Source organism: Vombatus ursinus, unplaced genomic scaffold (genome assembly GCF_900497805.2).
Source record: "Vombatus ursinus unplaced genomic scaffold, bare-nosed wombat genome assembly UNPS02014832.1, whole genome shotgun sequence".
Lineage (NCBI taxonomy): Eukaryota > Metazoa > Chordata > Mammalia > Diprotodontia > Vombatidae > Vombatus > Vombatus ursinus.
In genome coordinates this window covers 32,910,737-32,933,166 of record NW_020954610.1, presented here as the reverse complement: position 1 = coordinate 32,933,166, position 22,430 = coordinate 32,910,737, and the positions used below count along the sequence as shown (strand labels likewise).

At 35.3% G+C, this 22,430-nt stretch overlaps 1 long non-coding RNA gene across 1 annotated transcript in view; it reads left to right on the top strand.

Annotated features, from left to right (window-relative positions):
* LOC114026037 overlaps nt 1-7,742 on the top strand; it is a 48,044-nt gene extending 40,302 nt beyond the window's left edge. Inside the window, exon 3 of the long non-coding RNA XR_003567083.1 lies at nt 7,247-7,742. This is a non-coding gene — a long non-coding RNA (uncharacterized LOC114026037). The remainder of the gene's footprint in view (nt 1-7,246) is intronic.
* Nucleotides 7,743-22,430: the final 14,688 nt, after the last annotated feature.

Here is a 22,430-nt window from a genome sequence, read left to right as displayed (position 1 = left end):
AAAAGAAAGAATCACTCCATAATAGAATTTGAGAGAGGAGAGGAAAGCTGGATGTAATCTATTGTGCAGCTTAAACTTTAGGAGACCAAATTTCAAAGAGTTCAGAAAAAGGATATGTAAAAGTCAAAGACCTAATGTTGTATATTATAGGTTGGTTCAAAAGGGATGTTAAGCTCTCAGGAATTAAATTGTAAGGCCATCAACACATAATTCTGAAGAAAATGAAAAAAGAGATTTATCTAAAGAATAATCCAGGGAGCTGATTGGTGAACTCAGATTATTAGAATACACATATATAGAAGAAGGAAGTAATAACAGGTAAATGACAATGAATGTAAAAGGGTAGCAGAGTCCTGTAAGAATAGTTTTTGGAGAACTAAAGCACAGAAGGGCTGAGTTTGGTGATAACAACCAGGACAACAAAATTGGTTCTAAGAAAAGCTGTGCCAGAGAAAAATTGAAGAAAAGATAGGACTACTGTTCAGAGTGGTTGAGATTATAGTAATACATGATAAGAAGAAAATAGAATTACAAACCTTTTATTTTGTTTCTGTATTATCTTCCAAAGAGAATGATATCTGTACTAGGAAAGTTAGAACAAAAATGGTTAATACAGAGTTGAAACTAAAGATAAGGACAATGATAAGCCACATAATCACTTTTTTTAAATTGATGCCTTTTGTTTTTGTATTAATTAATTTCTGAATATATTCCTTACTCCTCCCAATTCTAAAAAGAAAGAGCGGAAAAAAGAACAATTTAGGAAAACTTATCTGCACATTGACTACCTGCAGTATTCCACACCCATAGACTCCCACCTCTTCAATAAAGGGATGGAGGTTCATTTTTCTCAGTTTTTCTCTGGGAACAAGTTCTATCATTATAGCTGGTTAGCATTCACTTTTGTTTTATTGCTTTTTCCATTTATGTCACTGTAGTCATTGTGTATATTGTTTTCCTGGTTTTACCTACTTCACTCTGTATCAGTTTCTATAAATCTTTTCAAGTTTCTGTGAATTCTTCATATTTGCTATTTCTACAATGCAATAATATTGCATTACACTGACATACTGCAATTTGTTTAGCCTCTTCACTATATATGTGTGTATGTATATATACATATATATATACATACACACATATGCATAATAGATCTTTATCAGGGATTTCTTAATGTGGGGCCCATGAACTCATTTTTTTTTTGCTTTTTTTGTGAGGCAACTGGGGTTAAGTGACTTGCCCAGGGTCACATAGCTAGTACATACTAAGTGTCTGAGGCTGGATTTGAACTCAGGTCCTCCTGACTCCAAGGCCAGAACTCTATTCACTATGCCACCTAGGTGCCCCCATTTTTAAAAAGTACTTTTATACCTGCATTTCCATGTAAGTGGTTTCCTTGTAATCTTATGCATTTTGTTGGGTTCATCAGATTGCCCAGGTGTCCATGACCAAAGAGAGAGAGAGAGAGAGAGAACTCCTGCTTTGTATCTGTTTTGTTTCTAGTTTTTTGCTGCCCTTAAAATGCTCATATGAATATTTTGGTATATATGAGAAATTTCAGTCTTAGACCTTTTTGGGTATATGATTTACAATGGGATCTATGGGTCAAAGGATATGAATATATTAAATTAGAAAATAGGGATGGCATTTATAACTGGAATCTCCAATTTTTCTGGAATCTGAAGCAAGGCTATATGAACCCCCTCCCCAAAAATAAGCTATGGGAGATATAAATATATATAATAATAAGCAATGTTAAAATAATGAATTTAAACATTTATGTGACATTTTACAGTTTGCAAAGTACTTTATAAATATTTCACTCAATCCTCACAACTCATTTTACAGATGAGGAAATTGAAGCAGACAGAGGTTAAGTGACTTGACAGGGTCATATAGCTAGTAAACATCTGAGGAAGAGGAACTCATTGCTTCCTCTCTTTAGGACCCAAGACTGCCATTGTGCCACCAAGCTTCAAGTAGGGGAAGAGTAGGGACTCTTTTATAGTTATTGATTGGTTGCTATTTGGTGGGTATAGGAGACAGAGTGATACTGCAGATTTATATTTGAAAATTCAGTATTTACTTGATGAAAACGTATTTTTGTTATTCACAAACTGCCTTCTTCCCACGTCTTTTCTGCTGACAATGGTTATAGATCACAATTTTAAGTGGGTGAATCATCCATTCAGTTTGTGAGAATCACTGTCATATTCAAGGTTACTGTAGTTATAGAGGTGTTAACATGACCTTTCTAGGTTGTTCATTCTGAATCATTATTGTCCTGAGCATCTACGTAAGAAAATGCTGTTCTGGAATTCTCAAGGAGTCTGTATACATATATTAGATATGTATGAGTACATATATATATGTATATATGTATGTATCTATGTATGTATAGCTATTTTTCAAAAATCTTTGAAGGTCCACTTGAAAATAATGTACTGATGCCTCACCCTTTGGTTGACAAATACTGGAGTTGTCAGAAAAGGGATAAACTATCTTTGTTTGGAAACTATGTAGAAATGACAAAATCTAGATACATTCTGAATGTTATTATGTGATGCTTTGAAAGAAATTAAAAGCCTACTCATTTGTGTCCAGTGTGTGACAATAATAAAGAATTCAAGTCTCATACCTCCGGTTTTCTGTTCTGTGCATCTTTGGGATTGTATCTGTTTCCACTCGCAACATCATGCTCGGAAGTTTGTAGTCTGACTCAGAGGAAGCTTTCCAGCTGAGTCCTCACATGGTCTTGTTTACAGCTTCTGAGAGTAGATAATGGTGAGGCTACTAACTTCCACAAGACTCAGCGCACTTCCTGGGTGTCAGTGTGAATGAGATATTGTGTAATCTGCTTGGTATTCAGCTATCTGCACCAAGTTTTGAAATCCTATTTGTTTTTCAGAACTTGATTTTATAAACCAGCCAGAATCTGGCTCTTTGTATGCCCTAAAAGAAATGTGCCTCTGTTTAACTACTACTAAGGTACTTGAATTCCAGTGCAACCAATCCTGTTTTGGAGTAGAGTGGAGAAAGAAATAGCTTAAAGGGTGATTCAAAATAAAGTTGGCAATGGTCCAGTAAACCCCAGTCATCAGTATGTATATCCATATTTATCTCTATCTCTAAAACCATATCTATAATCCATATCTATAGCATCTATCTATATTTATACCTCTCTCTATTTCTCTCTCCCTCTCTCCCATATACCTATAGCTATATCATCTATATATACATCAGCTATATCTACTCTATAATCATTATCTATAGCATCTATCTATATTTATCTATAGTACCTATTTATATTTATACCTATATTTTTACCTGTACCTCTCTCTGTCTCTCACTATCTCTCATATCTATATCATCTATATCTATATATGTCATTTACATCTAATCTCTGTCTATACCTATATATCTATCATCTGTATCCATCATCAATGTATTTTTGACAGACATTGCAAATGGGCAATGAACAGGTTCCATATTTGAGCAAGAAGTGGCCAGACTAAGTCATCCTTGACAATTTTCAAAGTTCTTTTAATGATCCCCATCTTCTTCCTGAAACAAAGGCTCGTCTTTTAAAATATGATATTCTAGTTATGTCATATGTCTGCAAGTCATGGAAAATTACACTCTCCATGAATTAAAGTTGAGGGTCATCCAAAAGGCAATGAAAAGATGGATGGTGGGCCTGAGAAGCCTGCAACACATTGAAAGCAAGGAATTATGCAGAAGAGGTATAAAGGATGTCACCAAAGATATACATGACAGAATAGAAAATAGTGAGAGTGAGAGATAAGGTATGGTATCCTTTTTTGAGATCCTTACAACAGAAAGAGAATGAATGAATTTATGGGGAGACATGGACAAGCGTTACATAGAGTAGGCAGTAATGGTTAGATTATTTTCAACATTAGACACAAATATCACCTCCACTGGAATATTAGGGTAATATTAATTAAAGTCATTTCCACCTTAAGATAAATGTGAACCATTCTATCTCTAGGTTGAATTATAATGAAGTTATTCTTTATAAATAGTCAGACAGTCAGATAACAAGCATTTATTAAGCACTTATGCTCCAGGCATTTTGCTAAATGCTAGGGATACAAAAAAGAGCAAACAAATAAAAACCCCCAGTCCCTGTCCTCAAGGAGATCTCATTCTAATGTTAGAGATAATATGTAAATACCTAGGTATGTACACAATACATATAGAGTAAATATGTAAGATGGTTGTAGAAAAGAAGACATAAGTAACACAGAGAAACCTGAAAAGACTCCCTAAAGAAAGTGGAATTTGAGCTGAATCTTGAAGGAGGCTAAGAGGTGGAGTTCAGGAAATAGCTCTGAAAAAAAATCATTAATTCATATATTTATCTATTGATCTATTTATAACTTTTTTTTTTTACATTTTAAGTTCCAATTTGGTAATAGCTACTAATGTGGTTCCTGAATTTTCTCCTGAAACTCATAAAATTGAAATCTTTAAGCCTTAAAGGAAAGATTGACAATGATATGACTATGATAGTGCTGGAGTAGTCATTATACTGAAGGGCCATATCAAGCAACCCAGGGAAAATGGAACATGGACAGATTTTTTTTAAGGAACCAGATTAATTCTTCTAGTGAGTTTTAGAACAAACCAATGGAAGCTGTATATGATCTGTTTGGTTTATGGAGCAGAATATGAACCATTATGACAAAGTGTTTGGGAGCATTATAAATCCAGAAGCAGAGTTTCTCTTTGTGTTTTCTTCTCCAATCAAACCACACCTTATTTGTCATCATAGAAGCATTTCTTGTTAATGTGGACATTTTTATAATACTATATTGAAGTAGAAATTTTTATCCTGAATATTTGAGAAACCATAATTGTACTCATTTGTTTTATATTCATAATTTCTAATTCTCAGCTATGAAACCTATGAAGGCCAACCAACATCAGTGTTATAATTCATTAATCTTTTTTTCATAAAGACATTAGATCAGGAGTCCTTACCAAGGACTTAAAATATATCAGTAACTATGTCAATATAATTTTTTTTGTGAGCTTAAATATTTTATTTTATGTACTTGAAAATATTATTCTGGAAGGAAGCCATAAGCTTCACCAGATTGCCAAAGGGGTCCATTACACACAAAATAAGGTCAAGAACTCCTCCATTGGCTAGAATACATGAATGTGGGAAGTAGAAAGTAGTCATTCAGATTAAAAGACAAGAATTAAAGTGTAAGAATGGTCATAAGGCTTCAGGTGTGGGCCACATGTCCATTTTCTTTACTAAGAGACTGAATTCTAATATATATATATATATGTATCAAATTGACTTACTGAAAATAATAAAAAATAACTAATTGTATTGTGTTACAATGCATGCATTTAAGTCAGAATGGGGATTCCTTAAGTAGAATTTGAAGAATTATCACAACAAAACCATTTGGCAGTATGTAGCTCATTATTAGGTTATTTATCATGTATATTTATATCTATCTATCTATTTATCTATCTATCTATCTATCTATCTATCTATCTATCTATGGAGATGGAGTGGCACAGTTGATAGAATGCCAGGTGTGGAGTCAGGAAGATTCATCGTCCTGAGTTCAAATACAGTCTCAGACACTACTGTCTGACCCTGGGCTAGTCACTTAACCCTGTTTGCCTCCATTTCCTCATTTCTCTTGGGCAAGTCACTTAACTTCTGTTGCCTTAATTCACTGGAGAAGGAAAAGGCAAACCACTTCAGTAGGTTTCCAAGAGGGGTCACAACTGAAACAACTCAACAACATACGTGCATATGTACATATGGATTTTTCTTGGCAAAGATACAGGAGTGCTTTGCGATTTCCTTCTTCAGTGAATTAAGGGAACAGATGTTAAGTGACTTGCCCAGGGTCACACAGCTAGTGTCTGAGGCCAGCTAGTGTCTCAACTCAAATCTTCCTGACTCTAGGCTCAGTGTTCCATCCACTGAGCCACTCAGCTGTCTCTGATGCAAACAGAGATTAAGTGACTTGCCCAAGGTTAGGAAGTGTCTGTGGCTGGATTTGAACTCAGGTCTTCTTGACATGTATAGATAGATAACTTTGTTTATATTTGTATCTTGTTTCCCCCATTAGATTGCAAGTTCCTCAAGGGCGGGGATTATCTTTTGCCTCTTTTTGTATTCCCACTGCTTGGCACAATGCTTGGCATATGGTATTTGTTTGATTAATGGTTATTTGTTGATTATTGATTGAAAGTGATATTCCCCAATTACATCAACTCCATGTGTCTGAGTTTACCCAAAGAGGAATTCTAGAAATCTCACCTCACAGAAAAGCAAAAACAAGACAGAATAACGCAGTGGAAAGGGTACCAGGTTTGGAGAAAGAAGACCTACCATCATATTCTAGCTGTGCTATGACCTATTTATGTGTCCCTGTACAAATAAATTTCCCCCTTTGGGCCTGGATTTCCTTATCTGTAAAATAAGGTGGGTATTATGAGGTGATCCCAAGATTTCCTTCAGTTTTAATATTTAATCCTATGATCTGAAGGATTTCTGAAGAAATTATCATTCTGAATAAATTGTTAAATATAAATTTCTTATTTTAAATAGGAGCCACAGAACTATTTGTCTCATTCATCTTTTCCCAGAATGATCATTGTCCAGTCTTCTTTCACTAAAACAATAGAAGCATGCTAAGTTGTTATTAAAAATGTCCAAATGTGACCTTGGTCTAAATATACCTTTAATGGCCTTGGGAAAGTAAATTGTAAGGAGGTAGTGTGACTGGGTTTATCTACTTCACACCTGTGTTGAAGTATACAGTACCTAGAGCACTTTATCACCCCTTTGTCAAAGGAAAGTGATGTGTAATTATTTGGATATTAGCTTTTTGTCCAGCAATCACCCAATCTTGCCTTATCAAGAACCATTTGATTAGGGTTCACATGCTACCTAGTGACTCTGGTATCATGAAAATTCCCAACAGATTCTTGTCATATGAACTAGGGTTTATCTCCTTCCCATGAATCATACTTTATCCTTCATTATTAGCTCTTTTCCTCTCAGGAAGGGAGATTTGCAGCATTCCAAAAAAAAAACTTTTAAATTTAGTTAAATTAAATTAAATTAGTTCTATAAGGAAGTGGGAATACATGCTAAAATAATATTTTGCTTGATCATAGAGAATGGATAATTTCCTTCCTATTTTTTCCTGTTTTAAATGTTTTTGTTTTTTGTGTGTTTCAGGGCCATGGTGGTAAAGAAAACCACAAAATGATGATGTTGCTCAAGGCCGTTAAATGCCATCAAGATGTTGACAAGATAAAGCTTCATTTTCTGTGGAAAAGAGACCAATTTGCATCTTGCATGGAATTCTTTTTAAAATTTTTTTCATTTATTTTGTTTGAAAATCACCTACATTTCAGAATGTATCCTTCCCTCTCCCAGATAGTTATTCCTTATAACAAAGAATAAAAAAGAGAAAAAAATCAGGAAAAATTAACCAAAACATCAATCAAGTCCAATGTTACATGTAGTATTCCATATTCGTAGGCCCCTACCTCTACAAAAATGGGAGGTGAAATGGCAGGTATTTTTAAATATTTTTTTGGGGGGGACCAAACAATGTCCTGTTTTGATCGTTTACTCATTCTTTCCATTTACATTAATTTTTTGCACTGTTTCTCTGATTCTGCTTATTTTGCATCATAAAATTCTCGTGCTTCCCTATATTAACCATAACATGATTTCTTATAGCACAGTAATAGTGTTTTACATTTGGTTATTACAATTTTTTTTTGGTCAGGCAATGGGGTTAAATGACTTGCCCAGGGTGACACAGCTAGTTAAGTTTTATGTATCTGAGGCTGGATTTGAACTCAGGTTCCCCTGAATCCAGGGTCTGTGCTCAATCCACTGTGCCACCTTGCTGCCCCGATTATTATAATTTTTTTTAGCCATTCCTTAATAAGTAGGTTAGTATTTCCTTTCCATTTTTCCCTGTAACAAAAGTGTTGCTGTGAATATTTTAGTGTACATAGGGCCTTTCCTTTTGCCATAGGCCACCTTGATAAATAGCCTAATGGTGAAATCTCTAGGTCTAAGGTTTAGGACATTTTGTTCACTTTCTTTGAATAAGTTGAAGTTGATTTCTCGATTAGTGAGATCAGTTTACAATTCCACCAAGTCATTAGTCTATCTTTTTTTCTACAACCCCTATAATATGGATGATTTCTACCTTTTGTCTTCTAAGGTCAACTTGGAGGCCAACTGCACAGAGAAAGTCTACAAGTCAGTAAGCATTTATTAAACACTATATGCCAGGCACTTTTCTAAGCACTAGTAATACAAGTAGAAACAAAAAGAAAGATAATCCCTATCCTTGAGGAGCTTATATTCACCTAGGCAAAGATGAAATACTAAAAGGAAGCTAAAAAGTTGGGGATGTGCCTAGGGATGCCTTCCTAAGTGGAGAGGGTAGAAAAGTCCAGACAGGAGAGGATCTGGGGGAGGAGTAAGAAGTAGATAAGGCTGGCTGGGGCACCTCTGGGAGGAAATCACCAATCAGAGAAGGGGTTTTAGGATGGAAAGGGATCTTTCAAGGTGAGAAGGATGCTGGGAAATGGTAGAGAAATCTAGAGTCAGGAGCTGAGTTGGAAGAAGAATGGAGAAAGTAATTTTAAACTCATTGTCAATTTATATAGGACCAGTTTTCCAAGACTGGTTATCACTTAGTGCTAAGGAAGTAAAATTAGGGATTTTGAATAACATATGATCTAGAGATAAAGCATGAGGTAATGATAATGGGCTGGCTTTGGAGTCAGGAAGACATAGGTTCATGTTCCTGGCTCCAACATATACATACCAATTGTGTGACCATGGGCAAATCATCTAACCTCTTCGTACTCTGGGCAACTTTCTTAGCCTATAGCTATTTGTCTGTGACTATGGAGGGGGGTTTCCACATGGGGAATTCCCTACACCAATGAAATTACAGGTCTGGAAAACAATTTAAAAATGATCTAGTTAGCTATGTATTCTGGCCATTGGCTGCATTCCTATTTCTACTAATTCTCTCACAAATGTCAGTGAGGAACTTGACAAAGAGAGACTGGATTAATAAGTATACATTTCCCACAAAACTATAAAAAGAATTCAAATATAAAATACCCAAATTAACAGAAAATGAAATGGAGATCTTAATTCAATCACAGAAAATGAAATTGAATAGACTATTAAAGAACTATGAGGCAAGGGGAGTAGGGATTGGTCCAGATAAGCTTAAAGTAGAATTCTATCAAACATTTAAAGAATGATCAATACTTACATGATATACATTATCTTCAAAAACTGAGAAAAAATGCACTACTGAACTCCTTTTATAAACAAATGTAGTCCAGATTACCTAAACCAGAGAGAGAAAGCAATAAAAAAAATGTAAATCAATATTACTAATGAATGTTGATAAAACATTTAAATGAAATCCAAAAAAAGGACAACAGTGATATATATACATATATATAATATATATACATATATATATACACATATATATAGAAATTATTTACTATGTCTGAGTTATATTTATACCAAGGATTCAAAGATGGTTCAAAAATAGAAAATATCATAACAAGCATATTAAAGAAGAAAAGCTCTGAACATGATTACATCAACGTATGCAGAAAAAGCCTTTGACAAAGTACAATTATTTATTCCATGTATTCTAAAGCACTAAGAAGCTCACTGTATTGGAAAGAGAAGGGCATGTCATTTTTTAAAAGAACTATTTCAAACCTATATCTTTGTGATAGTGGATGTTTTTTTTAAAATACCTTTTGATAAAACCTCATTAATACATCTGTAATTAAAGGATGACTTTTTTTTTTCAGCCAGCTAAAGGTCTTTCATGAACCAGTGATCTCACCTCACATTTTGCATGAGATTCTCAATTTGTTTCTTAACTAGCCAAGGATGTGAGTGTGTGTGTGTGTGTGTGTGTGTGTGTGTGAGTGTGTGTGTGTGTGTGTATTCTGGAAGCATTTATCAATATATAATATTGGTAGTAAGTCTTTAAGACAATGTCTTTTTAACTATCATCACTCTACGAGAACTAAAAATGATATATTCATTGATTAATTTAAAACATAATTGAATGCAAATAGCACTGCTTAGGAATTAAAATTCTGGGGTTCTAATATCATTACACCACTTACCATGTGACCTGGACAGATTGTCTAGCAAGTTCTCTAGGTATTTATTTTTCCATAAAATGGATTGTAAAATGGCCAAGGTGATTTTGTCACTCCCTTCTAGCTCTAAAATTCTTTGACCAGATGCTGACTTTGAGTTTTAATTACCAATTTATAGACTTTATATATTTGTGTTACCAAATGCAAACTTTCAGTGATTAATAACTCTCAGATTGTTTCATGAATTGTAAAGTTTGGTGGTTTAGTCACTTTTCTGCCTCTTCCTGTAGCACCCACATAAACTCAGCCTCTCCTCAAAACTCATCATTGGCATAAATATACCACTTTCATCCCTTGCATACTCTCATTTCCTTGCTATGCCATTAATATGCAGTACTCATAAATTAAGTAAAAGAAAACCGACATTTTTGTTCATGTTTCTCAAATATAGCATTTGCAAGGTATTTACTCAGATCTACCGTAGTATTGATTCCCTGACAGTGTCTCCCTTCTCTTTTTGAGTTGAGAGGACCTAATACCGGAAGGCACATGATGCCCAGACCCCAAGGCAGACACTTCCATTTTTGGCTAGTTCAGAGAAGTAGAGAGATCTTTTATTTCACCAATTTAATTCAACAAACATTTTTTAAGACTCCACTTTCTGCAGAAAACTACAAAATACACAAAAATGTAATTCCCTTCCATGTGACAATCCTTCAAAAATAGGAAGACAGGTGTCATCTCAGTCTTTTTATCTTCAGACAAAATATCCTTAGTTCCTTCAACCAATCAATCCTCATATGATATGGTTCCAAGAGCTCTCATCATTCTGCTTGTTCTTTTTTGCCCACCTTGACTGCTATTCCTAATCCATGGAGGCCAGAACTGAGCACAGAGCTTCTAGATATAGACTGTTCAATGCAGATAACAGCAAGAAGAGTTCATTTGATTTAATCAGTTCATTTTTCAGATGAGGGAACTGAGACTCAAAGAGAGGATATGAGTCATACAAGCTAGTGTCTCAGAAGGGGCTAGAAGATTGTGTAGTTTTTATAGGATTTAGAACAAAAAAGAAATTTAGAAATTTAGCCTAGTGTAATCCTTCCTTTGGAATCCCTGCTTTTAAAAAACATTCTTACTGATTTCTAAGGTGATTGATTAAATGACCCTCAGCAAGAATTCTCCTATACATAATTAAAATAATTTTTAAAATAAAACCTGTGATTTTATCACTATTTCCTCCCTTTGAAGAAATGTCCTCTACCAATGCAGATTGGCAACTTTTCTGCAATTTAAAATCTTAAAGAGCTGCCTGGGGCATTGGGAGTTTCAGTAACATGCCCAGAGTCTGTTCTGCTTCTGTCACTTACTAGCTGTGTGACCTTAGGCATATCTAGATCAAAAGCAACATTTATTCATTCAGTCAAAAAAAATCCACTATGAGTAGACACTGTACTAAGTGATGGGAATATAAATACAAACAAAAAGAAAGATAGTCCCTTTCTTCAAGGAGCTTACTTTCTAATTGGGGAAGACAATATATAAAAGGAGGCTGAAAATCAGAAATGGAGGGAAGGAGAGGGTATTATGTCACAGGGGCATGTTGGAAGAGTCTATATTATAGCTTGGTGAAAAATGAAGAGATGGCTGGCCTGGATGCCTCCTTAAATGAACGTTCTGGGAGGAGTCATCCAATTAGAGGGAGGGATTGAAGGTGCTATGGGTATTTCTGAGGTGTGAATGCCAGAGCTGAAGTGATCTTCCAGAATGAAGAATTTTCTGGGGGCATGATGGAGGAGTCCAGATTGCAGCCTGGTGAGAAACAGAGATTCATTAAATTCTAACAACTCTAGAATTATAGGCTCCCATTTGAAGCTTATAAAGGGCAGTTTCAAGGACCAATAAAAGAAGCTCTATTATTAAATAGTGGGTAGCAAATTTAGGAATTCGTAACCATAAGATGTTAGAAGAGTTCAGATAAGTTCATTTATGGAAGTGAGTTAAAGATACTTACAAACATTTAGGGTAGAAAGTATTATTCTCAAGTTGGACAAACTGGGTTGTGTTCCTTACTCTATCACTAACTAGCTGTGTGACTTTGGGCAGAAAGTCTTTCCACTTCTCTAACCCTCAATTTCCTCAGATATTCCTGATCCCAAGGTCAAAAATCTATCCAATAAACCCTGCAGCCTTTGACAAATCAAGCCACAATTATCCTATCTATAAATTTTAAAGTTTAAATTATTTGTCATTATATAGTGAAATAGCTAAGGACATTGCAAATATTATCTCATTTGACCATCACAACCACCCTGTGAAGAGTTGAGGAAACTGAGGCAGACAGAGATTAAGTGGCATGCCCAGAATCAGATGACTAGGAAGCATCTGAGGTCAGATTTGAACTCAGATCTTCCTGAGTCTAGGCCCAGTGCTTTAGTCACTGTACCACTTAGCTGCCCTCCACAGGCTCTAAGTTTCACAAAGCTCCTTTTTCACAACTAGCCCAGGAGGGTCTTGGTCATCTTTCTAATCTGAATAGCTCATTAAAAAGATTTTTTCTTTATGGAAGCCCCTTTATCTTTTCTATTCAATTTGATTTGACAAATACTTATGGAATGCCTTCTATTTGTAAGGAGTTGTGCTTGGAATCAGAGGTATAAAGGCAAACATGAAAAAGCATGGGGCATATGTTCTACTAAGGGGAGATGAAAATACACAAACAAACATATTTAAGGAAATTTGAAGAAGGAGAGAACACTGGATACTGGGTAGATCAGATAAGGCTTCAAGGTGGCAACTGTGTTGAGCCTTGAAGGAAGACACTGATTCAGAGAGGCCGAGAAAAGATAGGAACACATTCCAGGCATTGGGAATGATTTGTGTGACATGACTAATATGAAAATATGTTTAATACGAATGGATATGTAGAGCCTATATCAGACTGCACACCATCTTGGGGAGGGGGGAGGGAAGAGAGGGGGAGAAAATTTAGAACTCAAAATCTTATGGAAGTGAATGTTGAAAACTAAAAATAAATAAATTAATTTAAAAAAAAAGATAGTGACTTGTGTGAATGCACAGAAGAGAGAATGAATATTAAATTCAAGGAACAGCTTGCAATTCCATGAAATGAAAAGTTCATGCAGGAGGACATGAAATAAGGAAGATGGTTGTAGAGGGCTAAGAAGTTTGTATTTTGTCTACAGGCAACAGGGAATTTGAACAGAGGAATGTTCTGCTCAGACCTATGCCTCAGGAAAATTATTTTGGAAGTTATGTGGAAGATGGGCTGGATAGAAAAGAGCCTGGAATCAGGGCAGTCACTTAGGTGTCCATTTCAGTCTGACCCAGGTGACAGGTGATGGCCTGAAATAGGGTTGTAGCCATGTAAATGGAGAGCATGAACTGAAACATGGCTACCAGTTTTGCACATGATATTCTGTATATTGTATGGGTGTAATATTATGGTTTCTCTATTTATGTTTTTTCCCCTACTACCCATCCTGAGTCATCATTTTCTTGGATTTTCGGACCATTGAAGCATTTCAGATTCACCTTCAGTGAATAATAGTAACAACAGTAATATCAGGTGATATTTATATAACACTTTACCATTCTCAACACTTTACATACATTATCTTATTCTCCATTAACTTCATGTCCTGTTTGTGGGCTATAACTGAAAACATCTATGCCATCATCTCATATGTATATTTTATAGAGTTTTGTGCATGCTTGGATTACCCAAGATAGAAGACACTTGCTTCTGGGTGATATTTTGCATTCTCCAAAGTTGGCTGCAACTTTAAAGCTACCAGAATGGGATATTCTCTCTCTCTCTCTCTCTCTCTCTATCTCTCTGTCTCTCTCTCTCCTTCCCTTATCTCCCACCCCGCCCCCCCAGCATCCAAGGTATTCACTCACTTGTGAACTGAGCTGGATGCCTGGTACTCAAAACCAAGTGGGACTTTGGACCTAGAACTTGGTGGGACTACACTATCTAGGAACTGAGTTAGGTTGTAAACCTTATCCCTCTCCCTTCTCCAGAAACTGAGTTGCAGTAGGGAAAAGATTATTCCCCAACATATTGGGGGACGGTATATATTTGTTCTTGTTATACCTTTGAAGCAAATATTCCTTTGTAAAAGTGAATCAAACTATTAAGTGGCTAAATGGAACCAGGGTGCAGGAGACCCCTAAAATTTGAGGAACAAAATTAGTAGGGACTGGAGCCAATGACAAAGAGACTAGACACTCCCTCCCACATTTTCTTAAGAGAACCAGAGACCTTTGGGGGTGGGACAGAGAAGACACTGTTACATATAGTTTGGATTATTTTCCCTTAAATATATTATCTTATACTTGTCTCTACAGGCACTCGCTTTTCATTTTTTTGCCCATTCATGAAGTTTTGTGGGAACTTCCTGAAAGCCTTTTTCAGCTTAACACCACTTAATGCCATGAAATTTAGTCATCTGAAGACTTAGAAACTTCATTGTGTTTCTTTATACAGGTCAATGAAGGACACTTTTCCACCCATAGAAGAGGATACTTAGTTCTGCTTTGCCCCTTGTTTATAACTCAATTTTAATTTAGTTCCAAATATCACTTCAAATCCATTGCCATAGTCACTCAGTGGTTATTGTCCATTTTTAAATGGTATGCTCTTGGTATAGAAGCTTTACAGAATTTGTGCACGTAATTATGTTCATATAGTCTCCTGGTATACATGCTTATTTTCCACCCATCTTTATTGTTCTCTGCTGTCAAATCTATTACATTAGTCAAGGATGAGGTTATCTTACAGAAAATATTGCCTTTTTCCATTAGGACACACTTGATCCTATATTCAGTTACCTCAGACTTATTATAAATTATCCTAATAAAATAATAAGCTGATTTTATAGAGCTTTGTAAAGTTAGAATGTGCTTTACACAGATTGTCTCATTTAATTGTCACAACAACCTTATGAGGTAAAAACTGATATTACTAGTTCCATTTTACAAATGAGGAAGTGGAGACCGAGGGGCTTAGTAACTTGCACAGGGTCACATGACTGGTATTTGAAATGGGATTTGAAGCCAGGGCCTCCTCATTCCAAGCCCAACACACCATAAACATACAAGGTTTTTGTTTGTTTGTTTTAGCATTTCACCATTCATCTGACAGAGTAGTCATTTGATGTGACAAATTACACATTTTACTGAATGTTTCTAGCAACATTTAGTTGCTTCAGAGACCCAGTTTCCTCATTGTAAAATGAAGGGGTTGGCCTCAATAGCCTCTGAGGTGCTTTTCAGGTTTAATTCTATATGATTTTGTTGCTATTGTCTCAACTTATTTCCAACCAGTTTCTCAATAAGTGTATCAGTGGATAGCATAGCTGTGCAATTTTATGATTTCATGTTTAATAGAAGGACAATTAGAATCTTTAGCAAGGTTAATTCTTGTAAAATATGATATTTTGGAGAGAATGCTTGATTTTATAGAGGTATGCTATTATATATTATACTGTAGATATAGAAATGTCTGGAGAAAATGAGGTTAGCCTTTCCTTTGTTCTAAGCAGTTTAGGCAGCTAATAGAGATATCAGTAGTCTTAGATGCCAAATTTTGTTTTCCTGGTTTTAATGAAAGACAAAAAAAAAGTCACATGTAAGGCTAACAGGATGTAATCGGACACTACAGGCAAGTTCTCTCTTCCTAAGACTGTTATAATGGATTACTTTCTCATTATTACTCAAAACTAGTACTAAAATATTTGTATGTATTCAGTTTCTGAGTATGGCAGGAAGTTTCCAAGAAGCAAACAACATACCCTTCCGTCCCTGGCATATTTATAAGCTATTTAGGAGTGAGTCACTGGAATTTTGTGGTTTGTATATCCTGAGAGGAGAGAATATCCTGTGTTGTTAACATTCATTTCAAATAGCAAGTGGCCAAAAAAAAAATCACTTTGATAATGGACCTCAGTAGTAGGTAAGAAATTTCTGCAGATAGATTGATACTTTAAAAAATTATTCTTATGGAACCATAACAGATGTGAAATTTTCTGGGTACATAATTTATTCTCGTGGCTTAAATTCATTTATACTTTTACATCTTAGGGCTTAGTGATCTTATTAGTTCAGCCTAATGATTTATTTGGCATCCCTCTATTTTCAGAATCACACTGCCAAGTCAGATTGGTGCCCTAAGTTAAGAGGGACTACATAGTTACTGAATCAAAAATTTCTGGCATTTAGCAGAGAAAGGCAGAAGGTGTCTTATGACTGAGTTCTACATTGGAATTTTGCTTGTTTGTTTGGTGTTTGAACATGGGAGTATTTTTAACTCTAGAAATTTATCTAGAAAATTTGCAATGTATTTTTTTTACAAGATCTCAAATGGTACCACAACATTACTAGACACTAAGGAAACAAAATCACTGCATTGATCTATTTGAACCATAGAGATTTGAGATCTCTCTCTCTCTCTCTCTCTCTCTCTATTTCCGGTTATCTATTTACCTATCTATACCTATATGTCCCATCCCTTAGTTCAATTATCCTTTCCTGGTTCTCCCCAGCTAGTTCCCAGGCTAAATAACAATTTGTTCATTTTTATAATTTGATCAATTTGTAATCTCATAAATCAACCAAACAACCAGAAAACATTTATTAAGTATCTATTATGTTCTAAGCACTGTGATAATCACTGGAGAATAAAAAGATAAAGGTGAAACAGTCCCTACCCTGAAATTTAGGAGAAAACAATATACACAAATATAGTTATAAACAAAATATGTATGTAACATGCTCTCTGGCATATTTTCCCCAACTTGTAGTTGTGGATTCCGGACTTGTGGTCTCATGAAAGCAAATGCTTTCATGACACCACTCTTCTAAAATTACAGCTCACCAGATCCCGTTTGTGTCCTTTTTATTAACAATTTATTAGCAATCAGTCAGTAGACTTAATTAGCTCTTGGTCAGGATATTTTCTCAAATGGCAAGAATAGTAATTATAAAACCTGGTATACCTGGGGTGTACTATTTCACAGATACATACTATGTCTGTGGGAAGAGTGACCACAAACTTATAGTCAATGTTACTGAGGCACATGTGTAGGAAGAACATGTAGCTAAGGCAACTCACAACTTTGTAACTGGAGGGCATCTTTGTCCATTCACTGTTGGTAGAGTACTCACAGAGTTCACCGCTGGGCCAGAGGACAGGTGCTACATCAGGTCAAGGGTTGTACCTTGTAGCACTACCTTTCTAAATCTATGGCTCACCAGTCTCTTTTAGCGTACTTCTCATTGAAAATCAGTCTGTAAACTCAATTAGTTCTTAACAAATACATTTACTCTAATGGCATAGAAAGAATAGTAATTATAAAACCTGAAAAACCTGAGATCCCACAAATAAGTACAGGTGTCATAGGAGCAATATCCTTCACCCCTTTTTTCTTGCTAGTTTAGCTTGCTTTTCCTTACAGTGTATTGAGGCATTCCTGCTTATGACACTTTTCCTAACTCCAATATTGGCTCTACCTTTTCTCATACATTAGTAACGTATTGATCCTAATATTATTTGCTCCCCACTGCCACTTCTAGCATTTCCTTTTACTTCTATCACCCAGTAATCTCTCTTCTTTTGAAGTTCGCTGAATCAAAATTTTCTACCTAGTCAAAATCATGGTAGCTATGGTACACACACACACACACACACACACACACATACACATACACATGTATAGATAGATACATATAGAGAGATAAACATAGATAACCTACAGATTATTTTCCCATTTTTCTTTTTGAGTTCAATATCTGACATACTATCTTTCTTCCCTCTTACTCTCCTTCTGTTACATTAAGGGATATTAGTATTTACATTGATGCTCCCTCAGACTCCCTAACTTTTCAGTTCTTCAAATCCCTTAAATTCCATAACCTATTCCCTCACTCTAACTCAACCATATGCAGGGATAGTCATATACTTTCTGACCATTATCCACAAATACTCTACGTCCTTATTGAGAAACTCGGACATTGTGCTGTCTGACCATAACCTCTCATCAGTCTACCTATTGCTATGCTTCATGCTCCACCCCCAACCTTTTCTTCATCTTCACTGTGTCCTCCAGTTTCTTTTTCCCTCAGTACTTTCTCAGTCCATTACTTCTGTTCTGAGTTCACTTTCTTTCCTTCTCAATCTTGACCTTATAATTAACCATCTTAATTCTACACTGACCTACACTTCTTTGGTCTTAAATCCTTTTCACCTGTTCTATCACTATTACTATCTTGCTAAACCTCATTCCTGGATCACTCCCATTATCAGAATCTTCCATTCCTACTCACATACTACTGAATGGAGTTGGAATAAGTCTTACAACCATGCACAATAAATTCATGACATACAGCTTCAACTGGGTCCCCACTGTAGTAAATAAATCCTTTTGTCCCTCTGCAATTGATTGCATATCACACAGCTAGTAAGTATGAAGTATCTGAGGCTAGATTTATACTCAGGTCCTCCTGACTCCAAGGCCAGAGCTCTATCCACCATGCCACCTAGCTGCCCCACATATCTTACTTTTCACAGAAGCCATTCTAAACCAACTTCTCCCTCAAGACTCCTATATATTCTCCTATCTCCCTGTTTTAATTGAGGACCTTGCTTTTTACTTTACTGAGAAAGTGATGCTAATTGAAGTGATCTTCCTCTTATATCCTCCAGTCATGTAAAAAACCCATTGGTATCATCTTCCTTCCTTTCCTTGGTCTCTGAAAAAGAGGTGCCTCCTCTCTTTGAAAAGCTAACCCTTTTAATGTGCACTTGATCCCATCCCACATGTCTGCTCCAGGAGATTGCAACCTTTTTCAACCGCTCTCTTGAATCTTCAGCTTTTCACTATTTATTGCCTTTCCCCCCAACTGCCTTTAAACATGCTCATCTCTTTCATTCTTTTTTTCTCTTTCATTCTTAAAACCTTCGTGACCATCCCCTTAAGTTATATTTCTATATCTCATTTCTCATCTAAGATTGTTGCAACACCTCCTAATTGGTCTTTCTGCCTCAAGTCTCATAACTCCAGTCCATCTTACATACTGCTGCCAAAGTTAAGTTAATCCTTAAGCCCAGATCTTATGTGACTTCCCTACTCAATTGACTCTAATGGTTGCCTGTTGTCTCTCAGATAAAATATAAATGCTGCTTAGCTGTTAAAGGCCTTCTTTTTAAGGGCTCCTACCTATCTTTTTAGCTTCATTGGATATTATTCCCATTCTGACATTCTGGGACCTAGCCAAACTGGCCTTATCTCTGTTCCTCACATAGGACACTTCATCTCCTGTCTCCATGCCTTTGGTTTCCCTCTCCTCCACCCCCTGCAACGCACTTCCTCATCACCTTGGACTAACTAGTAGAGTCTCTTTTTCCCTTTACCACATACCTCAGACATCATCTTCTGTATGAAACCTTTCCTGATCACTCCCAACCCCACACTAGTTAACCATTGCCTTCCCTTCCAAGCAAACTACCTTGTATTTAACTATTTTGCATTTAATTGTTTTTATTCTCTTTATATTCATTCTGAATATATGGATGTGTAATTGTTTTTTTCCCATTTAGAATGTATGATCTTTGGGAATAAATTGTTTTATACTTTCTAATTCTGTCTGAAGTACCTGGCACACTGTCTGAAACATAGATGTTTGATAAATGTTTATTGAAAACTTCATGGTACTTGTTAAAAAAAATAGAAAAGTTGATCAATGGAGCATTTTGACACCACAACAGACAGAAACAGATGAGCATAGTAATATAGTTTTTGATTGACCTAATGACCACAACAACTAGGGAAAGAGTACACTCTGACAGAAATTTCTGTCAAACTGGAAAGCAGTTTGACAGAAGTTAAATTTATATTAAAATCTTATGTGTATCACAATATATTTTAATTATCAATTTAGACAGATATAAAAGATTACAATATAAACAAATAGAAGAGCAAGGAAGAAAAGACCTTTCTCAGCTATGAATTGGGCAAGAATTTATGATTACACAAGGAATAGAGAGGAACATGGAAGATAAAATGGACATTTTTTATTAATAAAATTAAAAAGTTTTTGCATAAAAAACAATGTAGTTACATATTAGAAAAGAAGCAATTAACTGGGAAAATCTTTACAGCAAATTTTTTCAATAAAAGTTTGATATCCAAGATATATGAGGAAATGATAAATATATAAGAATGATAGCCATTTCCCAATAATCATAGGATATTATAAGGAGATATCCAAATGACAAATAGTCATATTAAAATGCTCCAAATAACTAATCCTTAAAAATTAAAGCAACTCTAAAATTTTCTACCTCACTCTTACCTGATTAGGAAAGATGAAAAAAATGAAAAATGACGGTTGTTGTAGGGATTGTAGGAAAACAGGCACATTAATGCTGTGTTGGTAGATCTGTGAATTGGTTAAGCCATTCTGGAAAGTAATTTGCAACTATTCCCTCAAAACCCCTAAACTATGAGTATCCTTTGACCCAGTTATAGACTTATGCCACAAATAGATAAAAGAAAAGAAAAAAATCTATTTATGAAGAGAAATATGTATATTAGCTCTTTTTGAGGTGACAAAGAACTAGAATCAAAGTGGGTGTGATCAGTTGGAGGATGGCAAAACACATTCTGGTATATAAATCAATAGAATATTATTGCACTATAATAAATGAATAGTTTCAGAGAAACATGAAGAAACTGAAATGATACAGAGTCAACAAGGAGATTAATTTCTATAGTACCAACAACACTGTAAAATGAACAGCTTTGAAAGCCTTAACAACTTTGATCAATGCAATGGCCAACTATGACTCCAGAGGCCCAATGATAAGCTAGAGGAGGAAGATGTGGAAGAAGACATACATTCTTGTACATGCATGGGTATAGATTTGTTTTCCTTTATTATATTCATTTTTTACAAGCCTTGTGTTTCTCTTTTAAAAGTTTTTGAGGGGATTTGGAAGGAAAAGGGGAACTAGTAAGAGTGTTGGTAAAAAAGAAAAAAAGAAAATAGGGTCATTGAAGGTTGTTTTTAATGCACTGAAGAGAACGGAAATATTCAGAAGGAAACATAGACAAGCAGGCCAACTTGGGAAGTAACTTATTGAAATTTTATACTTTTTTTTAAAGGCAAGTTGCATCTAATAGAGATTCACAGTTTCACATATAATTATATTTTTTTCTGTTCTACTTTGTATATAGAAATGTTCTTTTTGATATTCATTAAATTTAGAACAAAACAATGTTTGTTGATTGGTTTTCTTGGACAGACTATGGCTGAACAATGAACTGTGCCCAGATTTGAATAGGAAAAGGAGAGTAGGCTGCTTTTCATTTGGGAAATTGTGTAGTGCTTTTGATGACCCCAAACTTCCCCCTGAAACAAAGGCTTACTATTCTTCCAGTGATGTGGTATATCTCTGAGTCATGGAATATTACCATCTCCAAAGAATTAAAGTTGTGGGTCACCCAAAGGGCAACAGAGAGGTACATGGAAGGTGTGAGTGGGCAGTAACATGAATAACAAAGAATTGCATAGAAGTGGAATAAAATGTGTGAGAGATGTAGAATTGTAAGAGGTGAATTGGTTGTGTATATTGAATAAGGAATGGGTGGATCAGAATCTACATAATGCCAAAATGTCAAAAGAAAAAGTTATGTTGTGTGAAATCCTCTGTGGAAGATTTGTTGGGGACATGAATGAATTATTCTAAATAAGAAGGCATGAATGTTTCGTGATCTGTACAACACAAAAAAAGGGATCCACATATTGATGACATTACAGAGTCATTCAGTTTCTGAAGTGTCTGAGTTGATAGAAATACCTCACAGAACATGAGTATCTCATTTTTTTGTGTGTGGAGGAGCTACATTTACTGGAAGCTTTCTTTTTTAATTTTTGTTCATTTATTTTTTAGTTTTCAACAATCACTTCCATACACTTTTGAGTTTTAAATTTTTCTCCCCCCCCCATCCCCAGGATGGTCTGCAATTTGATATAGGTTCTACATATACATTCCTATTAAATGTATTTTCACATTAGTCACATTGTAAGGAAGAATTAAAACCAACAGGAGGAACCACAAGAAAGAGGAAACGAAACAAAACAGAACGAAAAAAAAAGAGCAAATAATATGCTTCAATCTGCATTCAAACTTCATAATTCTTTCTCTGGATGTGGAT